At 38.7% G+C, this 14,880-nt stretch overlaps 1 pseudogene; it reads right to left on the minus strand.

Annotated features, from left to right (window-relative positions):
• Positions 1-13,614: 13,614 nt before the first annotated feature.
• Positions 13,615-13,727, minus strand: LOC148092167 (small nucleolar RNA SNORA48; annotated as a pseudogene).
• Positions 13,728-14,880: the final 1,153 nt, after the last annotated feature.

Raw genomic sequence — 14,880 nt, forward strand, 5'->3', positions numbered from 1 at the left:
GACCAGAATCTTTGATGAAAATTCAAAACACAACAAGAAACTCGACAAAATATTATAAAAGTTGAAACACAGAAATGCCAAGCCTTTAGAAAGAAAGAAAAGTAAAACTTTCTCAAGGAAAAATTCAGTGTAGATGAGCTCACAAGAAAACCAAGCCAAATGCACCACTTTGAAAACCTGCAGAAACAGCAAGTTAAAATCCAAAGGTACTCAAATATTAAGTATTGTTTCCAGAATGTTTGAAGAAATAAAAGATAGCCATTTGGATGTTATAGGAAGAGCTAGAACCCGCTCCAAGGCTCCTCTTGTCTGATTTGAATTTTTCAAAATGCCTCGTATCTTTTCATTCCTGAGTTTATGTCACTTTTCTTACTAAACACTTGCTCTGCAGGAGCCTTTTCAAAATCCTCATGCTCAGGAACACCCCAGTACAAACACTGGCCAGAAAAAGTTATATTTGGGGGGAGGAAATGGGGTGCAATGTGCAACGTGAAATGGTCTCAAATGAGAAGATCAATATTTGGGAATGGTACTGATTTCAGAGAAACTCTGGTATCTTAACTCTGCTCTTTAGGCATTTTGCTGTGACCAGTTACTCAGGAAGTGGCTCTGGAAAGGGTCAGTGGGAGGATGCTGAGGTCCTTTAGTGGGAGGACCATGTGGCGGCTGAGTTGGTGAAGATCACCCAGCCCACACCCCAGCTCCAGCGTGGAAACACACTCGACTGTGACACGAGAGAAGCAAACCTTCATTTTGCTAAGAGGCTGATCTGGGGCCTATCTGTTATCATAACCTGGGGTGACGTTGCCAGCTTGCTCTTGTTTTTATGTCTGTTTCTCTTCCCTTGACTTTATTTGATTAATAAGGTTTTCTTTACTCCATATTTCTCCTTTTACTATTTTTAAGTGCTATCCTTTATATCCAGCCCCTGAATAGGTATTAACATACGGTGAGTACAAAAAAAAAAAATGTACACACACTTTAACAGCTGATAGCTCAATTTTGACAGTGAGATGTATTTTAATAAACACTGCCTTTATAATTATTCAGAGTGTGTGTATACATTTTGGGGGCACCCTATAATATTTAACAATATATAAACTCATTGTTTCCAGGCTTAAACATATTTAATCCACTCCAATACCACCCCAACACCTACACCTCTGGGCCCCAAACAGTATAAGGCTGTAGCTCCAATAACCCCCTTTACTGTACCTCGTATTTCCCCCTCTTGTAGTTTATTTTTATTATGCCCTTGTAAGACACTTTGCAGGATATACTACACAGCCAAGCCTTCCAGGTTTACCAGTACCCTTTTTTAAAAAAAATCCTCACTCAAGGACATGCTTGGAGAGAGGCACATTGATGTGAGAGGGAAACATGGACTTGGCTGCCTTCCCTGCGAGCCCTGCCCGGGAACTCAACTGGCACCCTTTCCACGCACAGGGCAGGGCTCAGCCAACCGAGTCACCCTGGCCAGGCTGTTCACCAGTATCTTTTCTCTACTACATCCCGAACGTCATGCTTTCTGTTTATTTCTGCTACACTTAAAAAGATCTTTTTTTTTTTTTTTTTAATTTCAGTATTTTAGCGGATTTTATGAGAACTGCTCTTCCAGTTTCTGAAAGTATAATTTCTTCTACCTTTTTAAAAATTTAGTTGCACTGGGTTAAGGATTTCTAACACTATTATAGAATGTTAATGTTCAAATTATTAGTATAATGATACCTGCCCCAAATGGTTTAAATGTATCCTTTTAACTTTTTTTTTTTAATCACTAAAGATATTAAAAGAAACCCAATACAAACATAGGAAGCCTTCTAAGAGTGTTCATCCATTTAAGTCCCAAATTGCCCATACTTCTCAAGAAGCCTCAAGACTTAACTAGTTTTTTTAATCCAATTTTTCTTTCTTATGGCTCTCAAAATTTTAAAAACAGGCCACTGTAACCTCTCTAAATTGTCTTGAACACAGCCTGAGGCTAAACATCCCAGCATCCTATGCACGTAGGCCACAGCATGTGCCCCAGATCACGAACAAGAGGCAGAATGAGTGACTTAAATGCAGTTGAATGTGAGGGCCGAGGGGGGCGGGGTGGAGGTGAGCAAAGGAGTGGGGAGAAGGGGCACATCTACAACAGTGTCCACAATAAAAAAAATTAAATTTAGAAAAAGGTAGACATTTGTGAAATCAAGTCTTGAGAAGTTGGCAGCATTAAAATATAACACAAGGAGCAGGAGTGGCCGGAGTCCCTGTGGTGGCCAAGAGTGCCTGAGTCCTGGAATGGTCCGGTGGTGACAGATGGGCAAGGTTATTGCCAATCCTGCCCTCAAACCTGATTCTTTGGCCCACCTGGGTGCTCTGTGAGCTTTACCCTTTAATTTTCCCCCTACCTAAACCATGTACAATGGGTTTCTGTTCAAACCCAAACTCGTGACTAATTCTAGAGTTGTTTTTCAGCCACAGCTACATATTGGCATCAACTGGGGTGTCAGCAAGTGGTGATGGTGGGCGGTGGTGGGGGTGTATTAAAAATACCAGTTCCTGGGACTCAGTCAGATGAATGAAATCAGAATTTCTATGGAAGGGAAAGGCACTCTTATGGTGTAAAAGCTCTCCAGGTGTAGCCAGGATATACTCAGAGTTGGGAAAGTCTGTTCCAGTGGTTGTATGTAAAGAACCCCAGGAGCAAAAAAAAAAGCTGGGGGAGGACTGGGTAGGCAGCCACGAATGTTTAGCAAAAAAACCCTTCAATGACACCGACCCTGAAAACCAGTATAGAGACCACCATACTTTTGTTCCTAACAAAGCTTTCCCTAAATCTTAAAATATGTGTCTTTGCTCTTATTTTTAGGCTCTGGATATTTATTCTAATTTTTAAGGTCTTTAACAAGTTTAACCAAACGTGATATAAAAGAAAATGAAAGGAAGTGAAATTAGCCTTGAGATAGTTATTTAATATAATGAAGGTAGAGGGCTACAGCTCATTCCAATTACACAGGGAAAAAGGCTTAGGCCATCTATCACTAAGATACTCTCTATACTTAGTTTGCATTTAATTCTTTAAAAATATATATATATTTTTATTGATTTCAGAGAGAGGGAGAGGGGGAGAGAGAGAGAGAAACATCAATGATGAGTCATTGATCAGCTGCCTCCTGCAGGCCCCCTGCTGGGGATCGAGCCCACAACCCGGGCATGTGCCCTGACCGGGAATCGAACCGCAACCTCCTGATTGATGCTCAACTGCTGAGCCACACGGGCCAGGCTACATTTAATTGTTAAAAAGGAATTTGGCCATCTTGCTTGCTTTTGTTTGTTGGTCTTTCAATCACATTCAGAAAGAACCAATCACTTAAAGGACAGGGAAGGACGCTGGTAGGATCCGGCACGCTGACAACCCTGAGAAGTCCTGGCTGACATCCTGATGAAGGGACACAAGCCAAGGCCACCGTCCAGACAGATGAAATACTGAGGGACATCACCCCAGCTCATGTCATTGCAGTGTCCACATGTTCCGCTATTCCTGAGGGAAGGCCGTTTTACACAATAAAATAGTTTCCATCATCAAAAAACATATGGTTTTTAGCAAATCTAAAATGCTTTAATTTTGATATTTCCCCCCCATAAATCTCAACTTCCTGCAAAATTCAGTTTGTAATCCATTGAGTGTCTATTAATGCTAAATAAATAAGGCCTTATTGCATTTTCTAGAAATGTCATTTATAATTGTAAACTAAAGTATAATGCTGCAACAGAGATTTTATATATAAATGATCAATTTCATTTTCTTCATAATTTTAAAAACACAATGCATGCCTGTTTATTGTTTTAATAAAACTCTGTCCAAACATAACCTATGCAATAAGTATCTTAAAGCACAGCAAGTAAGTTCAGCTCCTGTTTTCTTTTGTAAATATATTAAAATTACTTTTAATTTGTTGATTCATTATTAGCTTGCTTTCACACGCATAAAAATACTTACAGTTTAAGTTAATTGCAGAAAAGAAGTTCTATTTGAAAAACACTTTTAAAGTGTAAAATATCTAAAGTGCTTTCTATATTCCAATGCAATCTTTAAAATTGTTGCTTACAGCATTGAACTGTAGACTAAAATGCCCTTGAATCAAAAATCTTATGTGAATTGTGTATAACCTCAAAATGGCTAGAGAGCAATAAAAATGCAAAACGGCTTTCAAATATTTTAAGGCTTGTGTTAAGTTTTGCTGAGATTAAAATTACATCAGAAATAATGGATTCTTCTGGGAAGAGGCCTGATACGATTGAAAAGGTTGAAAAACTCGACTGTGTGAATGATGCCAGGGTTTGGGTAATATTGTTTTTTGAGTTATGATAAACAAGAACTTTTTGGCCTTTTATTTTTAAATGTGTATTTGTTTTAAAAATCAAATACTACAAAAGTTTTAAAGCTAAAGTCCCTTCCCTACACCCCCCTAATAGAGGTATATTATAATTTATAGATAAATCATTAATCAATGTTAAATTATTTTGCCTAAATAATTTGCCTAAATAAGTAGTTTGTTGTGTTTACAATTATTTTCTTGTATAACGTTTATCCCAGAAGTCAATAACTTAATTATTTTTTCATACATGAATTTCTATAAACTTACTGTTTAAACTAGTCAAACACCTATCATCAGTGTTTTTAGTCTTGTTTAATTATTTTTCTTTCAAATTTCCAAAGGCTTGGTGTCAGTTATGGCTTTGGTTCCCACAGCCCTTTCTAGCGAAGCCTGTGTGTGGCTATAGGACTGGTTGTTGAAAATGCTTCCCGGAGTCAGATTTCCTTTTCTCTCGAGTCCCGACCTGCCTTTTCCTCAGACTTCTGCCTTGTTTTCATTCCACTAATCTCCTAAACTCAGATACATAGGAGATACATTTTCTATGTTCTTGTTTATGTAAAACAATCTTTATTGGGCTATCATATTTTATCAGAATTGGACTATCTAGAAATCCAAGTTAAATTATTTTTGTTAAAAATTCAAAGGCAGCCCTGGCCGGTGTGGCTCAGTTAGTTAGGGCATCGCTCCATACACCCAAAGGTAGCAGGTTCGATTCCTGGTCAGGGTACATACCCAGGTTGTGGGTTCGATCCCTGGTCAGAGCACGTGCAAAAGGAAACTGAATTATGTTTCTCTCTCACGTTGATGTTTCTCTCTCTCTTACTCTCCCCCTCCCTTCCACTCTCTAAAAATCACTAAAATTAAAAAGAATTCAGGATTTTACTAGCTATGTCTTTATGGTTCATATTCTAACACATCATAAAGGTTTGTTTAATCTGAGTAATTTTTCATTTATTGTTTAATCTTTTCTAATCCAGAGACTCACTAAGAAGATGTAAACAGAAAGGAAATTCAGCAAACATCAGAAATTTGGAGGCAAAGAGAAATAGGTGTTATAAATTAAGAAAAATAATTTGAGCATGCTTATGAGGCATAGTTCTCAAAATACTACAGGGATAGATCTCAAGAAAGAACCTAATATTCTGGAAGGGCGAGTTAAAAAATTAGTTTAAATATCCTAGAAAAAAACATAGTAAAATCTTAATCATTTCTTGTAGAATTATTTTTGCCAATATGTCTCCCCAGGCAAGGGAAACAAAATAAAAAATAAACAAATGGGACTACATCAAGCTAAAAATGCTTCTGCAGAGCAAAGGATGATACATCTGATAAGGGGTTAATTCTCAAAATATATAAAGGGCTTACACAACGCGGCACCAGGAAGACAAACAATCCAATTTAAAAAAATGGGCAAAGGGCCCAAATAGACACTTCTCCAAAGAAGACATGCAGATGGCCAAGAGACACATGAGAAAATGCTCATGTCACTATTCATCAGAGATGCAAATTAAAACCACAATGAGGTGTCACTTCACACCTGTCAGAATGGCTCCATCAACAAATCAGCAAACGACAGGTGCTGGCGAGGGTGTGGGGAAAGGGGAGCCCGGTACACTGCTGGTGGGAATGCAGACGGGTGCAGACACTGTGGAAAGCAGTGTGGAGATTCCTCCAAAAATTAAAAATGGATTTAGCTGCCTTTTGACCCACTGATCCCACATCTGGGAATATACCCTAAGAATTCTGAAACACTAATCACAAAGAATATATGCGCCCCTATGTCCATAGCAGCACAGTTTACAATAGCTGAGATATGGAAGCAGCTCAAGTGCCCATCAGGAGATGAGTGGATAAAAAAGCTGAGGGACATTCACACCATGGAATACTACGCAGCTGTAAAGAAGGATCTCTTACCCTTTGGGACAGCATGGAGGGACCTGGAGAGTATTATGCTAAGAGAAAAAAGCCAGGCAGAGAACGACAAATACCACATGATCTCACTCAGATGTGGAATCTAATGAACAAAATAAACTGATAAGCAAAATAGAACCAGAGGCATAGATACATGGAACAGACTGACAGACGTTGGAGTGGAGGGAGTGGGGGGCTGGATGAAGGAAGGTGAAGTGATTATTCAAAGAACAGATATGCATAACCCATGGACACAGAGAACAGTGTGGTGAAGGCCAGAGAGGGGAGCCGGTGCTGGGTGGAGGGGGTAAATGGGGGAGAAGTGGGGGGAATTTGTAGTAGTGTCAACAATACATTTTTTAAAAGAAAGCCAGAGACATAAAATCATTGAAGCTGAAGCATATGGTAACTTGTGAACATTCACAGACTTACAGACCTGTTAGTACTGTATAGAGATTGTCTAAGATGACTACCAGTCAGTACAACAGAATATTCGGTCATTCTTTTATATGACGATAGCATTGAAATCACTCAACTCACCATTTTATTACTTTTGCTTTCCCTTGACAATTGCACAACATGTAAAGGAAACCAAATGCAATGTTTCTGGGCTGCTGTGCTCTTGCAATTTATAGGGAAGTAAACTACGACAGTCTAACCTCTTTAAGGGACTCTGCCATCCTCGCATCTGTGTCCGTTACATGAGCTTATTGCCTGGTCTCTAGAAGGCGGCTATAGAGACCCAAATGATGAACAGCAACAAATTGTGTCCTAGGCAAACCCCTTGTGTGGAGTGGAACAGAGCACACCCCTTTCTAGAGCTGACGATGGGTCACTTGTCAGTCACCGAGGCAACACCTTCATAGGTGAGATGTAACGGGCATTTTACTCTGACATAACTTTATAAATAAAAATAAGTAAACATCACATGGAATGACCTTTGACGTTATTGAAGCATTTGAATAGTAGACTGGCATTTCTAAGAACAAACTTTATACACAATTTAATAAAAGTGACATTCAGTATACAATTTATCTCGCAGCACATATTAAACCAATATTCAAGCTATCACTGGTGAAAGAACTTTAACTACAAACTATCAAAGGACACGATTTCTCTCTAAAATTTAAATACTGAATTCCCTCCAATTGAACGGACAGGATTTTTAAGTAAATTAGTTTATCAGGTTCCTATTCATATGTGATACATTTATATCCCAAATCTGGTGAATAGAATCCCATGGGGCATGCAACTAACACGATTTGAAGCTACCAAAAGGACTTTTTGATAATAACACTGAAGGGTAGGAGAGTACTCACACAGTGTTCCACTAAAAATGAAGGAAATAACTTTTTTTTTTTATTATACACCCTTCAATATAGACATCAATATTGCAACAACTACAAATTCCATTCCCACTATTTTATAGTCAATTTGAGATATAGGGAGCCTCCCATCAATCACAGAGCAAGACAGTAACAGTCCTCAGGCTAGAATTCCGTTTCTACTCTATTGATTAAATACTATATTTCTCCAATTTGCTCACTGGGCAATGCCAGTTTGAACATGACTAAATTATTATCAATAAAGTAATAAAGCCAACATTATAGATAGTCAATAGATGGGAAACACAGGAAGAAGACACACGGAGGGATCTAAAAGGCATGCAGAAGACTGCAAACATTTCCTAGAAAGCGAACTGATCCTTTCCCACCTAACATTTTGGAGTGCTATTTATTGCAATATATTTATTAAATATATTTACAAACTATTAAAAATATTTAATATTTAATCTTAGCGATGGGGTTTTTCAAACTTAGATTTCCTAATTTGGTTTCCTTTAGCTGTTTTTTAAGTGTTTTTTTTTTAAGTGGTTTTTGTTTTTATTTTTTTCTTTATTGTTGAAAGTCTTACAGATGCCCCCTTTTTTCCAGCCCCATTGACCCCTCCACCAGGCACCACCGCCCCCCGCCCTAGCTCTTCTCCACAATATTGTCTGTGCCCATAGGTCATATATTTATGCATCTAAGTTCTTTGATTAGTTTCTCCCCCCACCCCATGTCTCACCCCCTTCCCTCTGAAATTTGTCCGACTGCTCCATGCTTCTATGTCTCTGTATCTACACTGTTCATCGGTTTATTTTCTTCATTAGATTCCACATATGAGTGAGGTCATGTGGTGCTTGTCTTTCTCTGACTGCCTTCTTATTTTCTTTTCAAATACCTTCCTTAGGTTCGTGACTGCAACTGTGAAAATCAACACATATAGTATTTATTATTTTTTTACGTAAAATCCATAGAAAAATTATAATATAAATTACAAGATTCAATCTATTTTAAAGCATACTGCTAAGTCTTTAATAGCTGTTTGATTTTAGTTTCTGATCATTACACAATATCTGTCACTGAACAAAATAAAAATAATTGCTGGAGTCAACCCAGGCCAGGGCATGACTGTTATACTTATTAGCTCTTTGCAATATTTTAAATTATTCCATCTGTATTTCAGATTGATTATATTTTTTAAAAACCTTTAAACTATGCTAGCGATTGGTCCAGTTGGTCATTTAATTAGACTATGTCCAGTGTTACTATTATGAACCACTCTCAGAGCCGTTATCCACTCTTTAATTTCCTTTCTACCCAGTATTTTAACTGCTCTCACACGGAGTCATCAACAATTTCCCATATCAACATCTTCTCAACCATGAGGTCTTTGGTTAATTCTATAAAACAGAAAAGTCCTATCTTCATGCAATTGGCATCCATGAATTTTATAAAGTCCATTGTTATTCTCAGATTCTTATGTGCTATGTATCCCCAAGCCTCAAATTAAAAAAACAAAACAAAACAGCCGGGCCGGCATGGCTAGGTGGTTGAGCATCCATCTATGATCCAGGAGATCAGGGTTCGATGCCCAGTCAGGGCACATGCCTGGGTTGTGGGCTCGATTCCCAGCAGGGGGTGTGCAGGAGGCCACCGATCAATGACTCTCTCATTATTGATGTTTCTCTCCCTCTCTTTCTCTCTCTCTCCCTCTCTCTTCCTCTCTCTGAAATCAATGGAAATATATATAGACATTAAAAAAACATAGTTATGTTTAATTGACACCTATGATAGGCACAGTCTGTTCTTACATCCTGGCATCTGAGGTTGTTCTAAAGGATCTCATTATAATATTCTTCACTATTAATAGATAGTATTAGAAAACAAACCTTTGAAAGTTCACCCTAAGATCTGATCATTAACATCTTGCATGGAAAAAGAAATCAGTAACAATATTGTTAGTTTGGGCATAAAAAGATGGTATGTTTTTAATAGTTAATTGATCATTCAGCATTAAAGTCATACAATTAAAGGGTCTTTAATATACTAATATGCCTTGTGAATCTCCAAAATGGAGCGATATTGTGAAAATCTTTCCAAACACAGCTTTTTGTGTTGCTGTTTGTATTTACATAGATAGATTAGATGATAGGTAGATAGATGAGATAGATGATAGATAGATGATAGATAGATAGATAGATGATAGATAGATAGATAGATAGATAGATAGATAGATAGATAGATAGATAGATAGATGATAGATAGATGATAGATGATAGATGATAGATAGATGATAGATAGATAGATAGATAGATAGATGATAGATAGATAGATAGATAGATAGATAGATAGATAGATAGATAGATAGATAGATATAGATACATTTAGGGGTCTAATATTCAAAGAATTACACTTTGGAAAACTTAACCTGAAATATTTAGAACAGATATTTTGACCTTGATTCAGTGACCTTCCCTCATCGACAGGATTGTGGGATCAGGCCTGAAAAACCACACACAGATTTCTAACTGGCTCCCCAGGTGATAATCAGACACCCAGAACCTACCATCATTTGTATTTATATGAAGGTTCCATGGCTTACCTTACAAATACACTTCACAATTACTAAAATTCAAGTCTATTTCAATTTTTAGGATGTGTAACTTTTTAAATTTAATTTCCTTTCTCACTATTTTTGTCTATATGTTGCAAAGAGTCAGAAAGGACTCGGAAATGATTACCTGACTACCTATTATATTGAATGTTTTCCAGTAAAATATGTGTTATATTAAGGATACATTTTTTATATAACGACTGGGAGACATAAATCACATAGTGTACAATTCACCCTTTTAGAGTGTACAAGTTAATGCTTTTCAGTATGTTCAGAGATTTGGGCAAACATCTCCACAATCAATTTTAGAACAATCCCATCAGTCTAGAAAGAAGCCACTGATCTGCTTTTTCTCTGTACAGTGTTGCCTCTTGTTCACATTTCATATAGATCGAATAATGCAGTTTGTGGTATCATATAATCCGCTTCCAGTACCGTATTTCAAGCTTCACCCATGTTGGTCCATGCATCAATGTTGCACCATTGCTTTGGAGATGGGGTTTGGAAGAGTGGCCTCCGAGCAGTAGCCTCTGGCCTCCTTGTTTGTCTCTCTTAGACTGTAACATCCACCCTATGTGTGAACTCGCCCCAGGCAATCAGGGCCCCGATATTCTTAGCCTGTCATCACCCCAGTATGGGGGTTGAGTGGAAGTAGGGATCCTCAGGCCTCTCAGTGGCACTCACTTGGTAAGTAGCCTCTATGGCATGGAACTGGGGAAAGGAGATAAAAAATGTGGGCCACCTGCACCTCCCAGGCTGATACCATAGCCCTTAATGGGGAGATTTGGGGAGACGGTGCCCCATCTTCTTGGCCACAGTCACTCAGACTAGAGCTTCTTTTCTGCTGGGATGGGTGGGGTGGGAAGCAGTGCTGTCACTCAAATGCGTAGACTCACTGACCTTAGAGAGATTTAATGGGTTTTCTTTGTGGACTCAATGTTTTGTTACTTGCTACATACCCTTTGGACCGTTTCCCCAGACTTTAAATAGTTGATTTTTAAGATAAGTTTCACCAGGTATGGTTGTTTACCGGGGAGAGGGTCCTTGAAGGTCCTCATGCTACCATTCTAGGAACTGTCTCTAAGTTCATATTTTTAACCACTGGGGGGGAAAAAATGTTGCTCACAATATTTTTGATGTTACCCCAAATTGATCACCATATGGGCACACTAAAATAATTGGGCGAGTGCTTCTCACGGGTGCTTCATTTGATTAATGCCTGCCTTGTTGTTTCTCCCCCGCTGACTTACAGTACCACCAAACGCAATCAACTGCTTTATGTCAGAAAAAAATAAAAGTCAATGCAGTTCGATCTTTGGAATTTACAACAATTACATTTATGCAGGTTTCAAAGGGTAATCATAATAACAGCCACGATGGCAAAAAAGCCAAATCCATCATTCTATGTTAAAAAAACAGAAACCAAAGACCTTCTTCTGGATTAACGGCATATATCTTTCGCGTAGGTTTTTTTTTTTTTTCTTTAATGAAAATACAATACAAACATCTATAGGATTTTATAGTCCATACCATAAAACGGCAATTCATAATGAATTGGTTTTATTAGAAAATCAACAAGTATCTATTAGTACCTGCCATGGACCCGGCAAGATGCTCCGGGAAAAAACACAGGGGTTATTAACTATAAGTCCACTTTCAGGGACATAACCTAATTGAGGAGAAAATATATTTCCATTGATTCCTATTATGTTTTTCAGTTTTTCCTTTCCAAATTGACTGTCTCAAACCTCTGAGCACAGTGTACCCTTCTCATTTTCAGGAAAAAATAAAAGGGCTTGCGGCCTGTCTTGGCCTGGGTTTCCCTGAAGCAAAGTCCAAGACGGGGCCATGTGTGCGTGCAGTCAAATTTAGAGACTACAGAAAGGGGAGAGAAAAGTGAAAATGAAAAAAAAAAATAGGACTACCTTATAGAGTTCACTTCTGGGGCAACTGAGACCTGACCCCGCCTAGACCTTCTCAGAACTGCACCCTCCCATCAAACAGGAAAGGGTTGGCCTTGGGCCCCGGCCTCCTCTCGGAATATCATGCTACTCGGTGTGTATTCAAGTCAGATGGGTCAGCTTCAGTTTCTTTATTTCGTCTTCCTTACCACAGATAAGGACACGCTCTTCCCTGTTCTTAAATATCTTTTTCTTTCCAGTTACTTTTTAACTTCACTAATCCTTAGTATATCAATTTAACCAACTTTTCCTCAGGGGACACTTCCTAAGCCAAAGGTGTCAGCTCCACACTGAAGTGTGTTGTCACAGACACTCCTTTTAAGAGAAAGTGCCCAGTTGTGATTATGTATTTAGTTATGTGATTGCTATGAATAGGCCCCCCGCTCCATTAAACTATGAGAGACAAAGGGCATTGTCAGTATTTTTGTGTGTGCCCACCTTTGTATCCCGGACACATATTTCGGTGCCTGTCACACAGTAATAACTCAGTAAATGTTGGAGAGTGAAAAGAAAACATGAAGCGATAAAAGCTTTGATACTAAACGGTACGCTTATAAGTATAAACAAACTGGGATTTCGAGAAAGGTTGACATGCAAACAAAAGAAAGAAAGTCATTTCATGTTTGGGATGAACAGATTAGCAACTATAAAACTTCAGAAATGAATGTGCCATGTATAAAACATGCAAGGCAATAAAACCTGGAAATAAAGATACATGTCAATTAACAGTAAAATTAAATAGGTAGAATTAAATCAATTTTTTTAAAAACCCTCAAAATTCTGAACATCCTTAGACTCTTTTGCTGTGTAAATGAAAACTGCTCAAGAATTTGGATCAGGAAAGAGGGTAATGAAAGGAGCCATTAGGATGCACAATCAAGTAACACGGGGAAAACAGGAAAAGTAGAAGGGAAGCCAGGTATCGGGGTCCTGTGTTAATGGACATGTGGTTGTGATGGTCAGGCAGAGAGAATCAAGGGGTATTTCAAATAGATTTTTCCACATTAGAGGTAGAAAATGAAGACTGAAGAAAGAAAATAAAGGGTAAATTATATATGATTTCAAGCATGTTTACTCTGGGGGAGTAATTAAAATTGCTAATTTTTGGAGTCCTTCAAATGAAAGAAAACTTTGAAGAGAAAAGCAGGGAGACATATAAAAAAAAACATTAAGTTGTTACAAAACCAATTGAAAGCACCCGAGGGAAAATGACGATGCCACCTGTCTAGGACGCCGCTGTTCCCTGAGTTCATGTCCCTATGAATGCCAGGAAACAGGTCTGGGTATCACATCACCTGATGTAAACAGGACACGGGTAGATTGAAAATGGCCACAGCGTCCTTCCAGCTCCTCTCTTCAAGAGGGGACATTGAGCATCCCATGCCGGGCCTAGTGACTCATTTTGATGACTTGAATGAGATAAAGCTGCAATTTTTTTCTCATGTGCCCAGGGCATGAACCAGGCCTGGGCACGGACCAAAAGCCAAGCTGGGATAAACAACGAGTTACTTTGTCCCTGGTTGATATGAGATACTTTTTTAGAGAGAGAGCAAGGGAGAGGGAGAGAGAGAGAAACATCGATGAGAGAGAAACATTGATCGGCTGCCAAAACCGTGCAATTTTTAAGCCTAGGTTTTAAGAGGCTTGCAATTTGAACCATTACGATGACTGAATATTGTCACCATGTAGCTCAGCCAAGAGACAACACCCGCTGCCACCTGTATGAATGCAGCCATCACAGACCACACAGCCCCACAGATGAACTAGACGACTAGATGACTGTAACTATGAGTGAAACAATCCGAGACCAGCTGGAGGACAGACCATCGCAAGCAAAAAATAGAATAGTTTTGCATTAAGGCACTACATTTTGGAGTAATTATCATGTAGCAATTGAAAACTAATCACATATCCCCCAAAGTGAGTGACACTTAATAAAAACCAAAACCATGTGGCCTTGGCTTTGGGTCCAAGCTGTCAGAGGCTGGCGAAGTGGTCCTCAGAATCTGGTGGCAGCTGAGAATCAGGAAGAAAATGAAAATCTTGACTGAGTTGATTGGTTTCTTTACTTTTGACTATTTTTCAGAGGCATCACAAAAATGATCCTTTAGTCTGGCCAGCGTGGCTCAGCGGTTGAGCATCAACCTAGGATCCAGGAGATCGCGGTCAGGGCACATGTCCGGGTTGTGGGCTCCATCCCCAGTCGGGGACTCGCAGAACGCAGCCGATCAATGACTCTCTCATCATTGATGTTTGTCTCATTCTTTCCCTCTCCCTTCCTCTCTCTGAAATGAATAAAAACATTTACATAAAAAAATGATCCTTTAATATCAGAGAAAATGGCATTCATTTTAAAGGGTTTTAGAAGAGATTGAACTTTATTTTTCAACTGGCGTTGTACCTTATGTGTTCAAGGGAAAATGAAAAAAGGAGGGATGTCAGGTGGCATGGAAAAACAACCCTGCATCTGAGAGCCAATTAATTACTATCATAACCCAGCCTTCTCTCGAACCCTGATGATTTCCGAGGTTCGAGCTGCCCTCACTATTTAATTATGAGATGCGCCATAATTGGTAAATAGAATTTTTAAAGGTCAGTATATATGAAGAGAGATATTAGGTAACTTACAGACCATTGGTACTTTAGTCCATATTTATCTCTGGAGAGAAAGGCCTTGAAATGCTAGCTCACAACGAAGGGGAAGC

The sequence above is a fragment of the Miniopterus natalensis genome, chromosome 10, assembly GCF_054644295.1.
Source record: "Miniopterus natalensis isolate mMinNat1 chromosome 10, mMinNat1.hap1, whole genome shotgun sequence".
NCBI lineage: Eukaryota > Metazoa > Chordata > Mammalia > Chiroptera > Miniopteridae > Miniopterus > Miniopterus natalensis.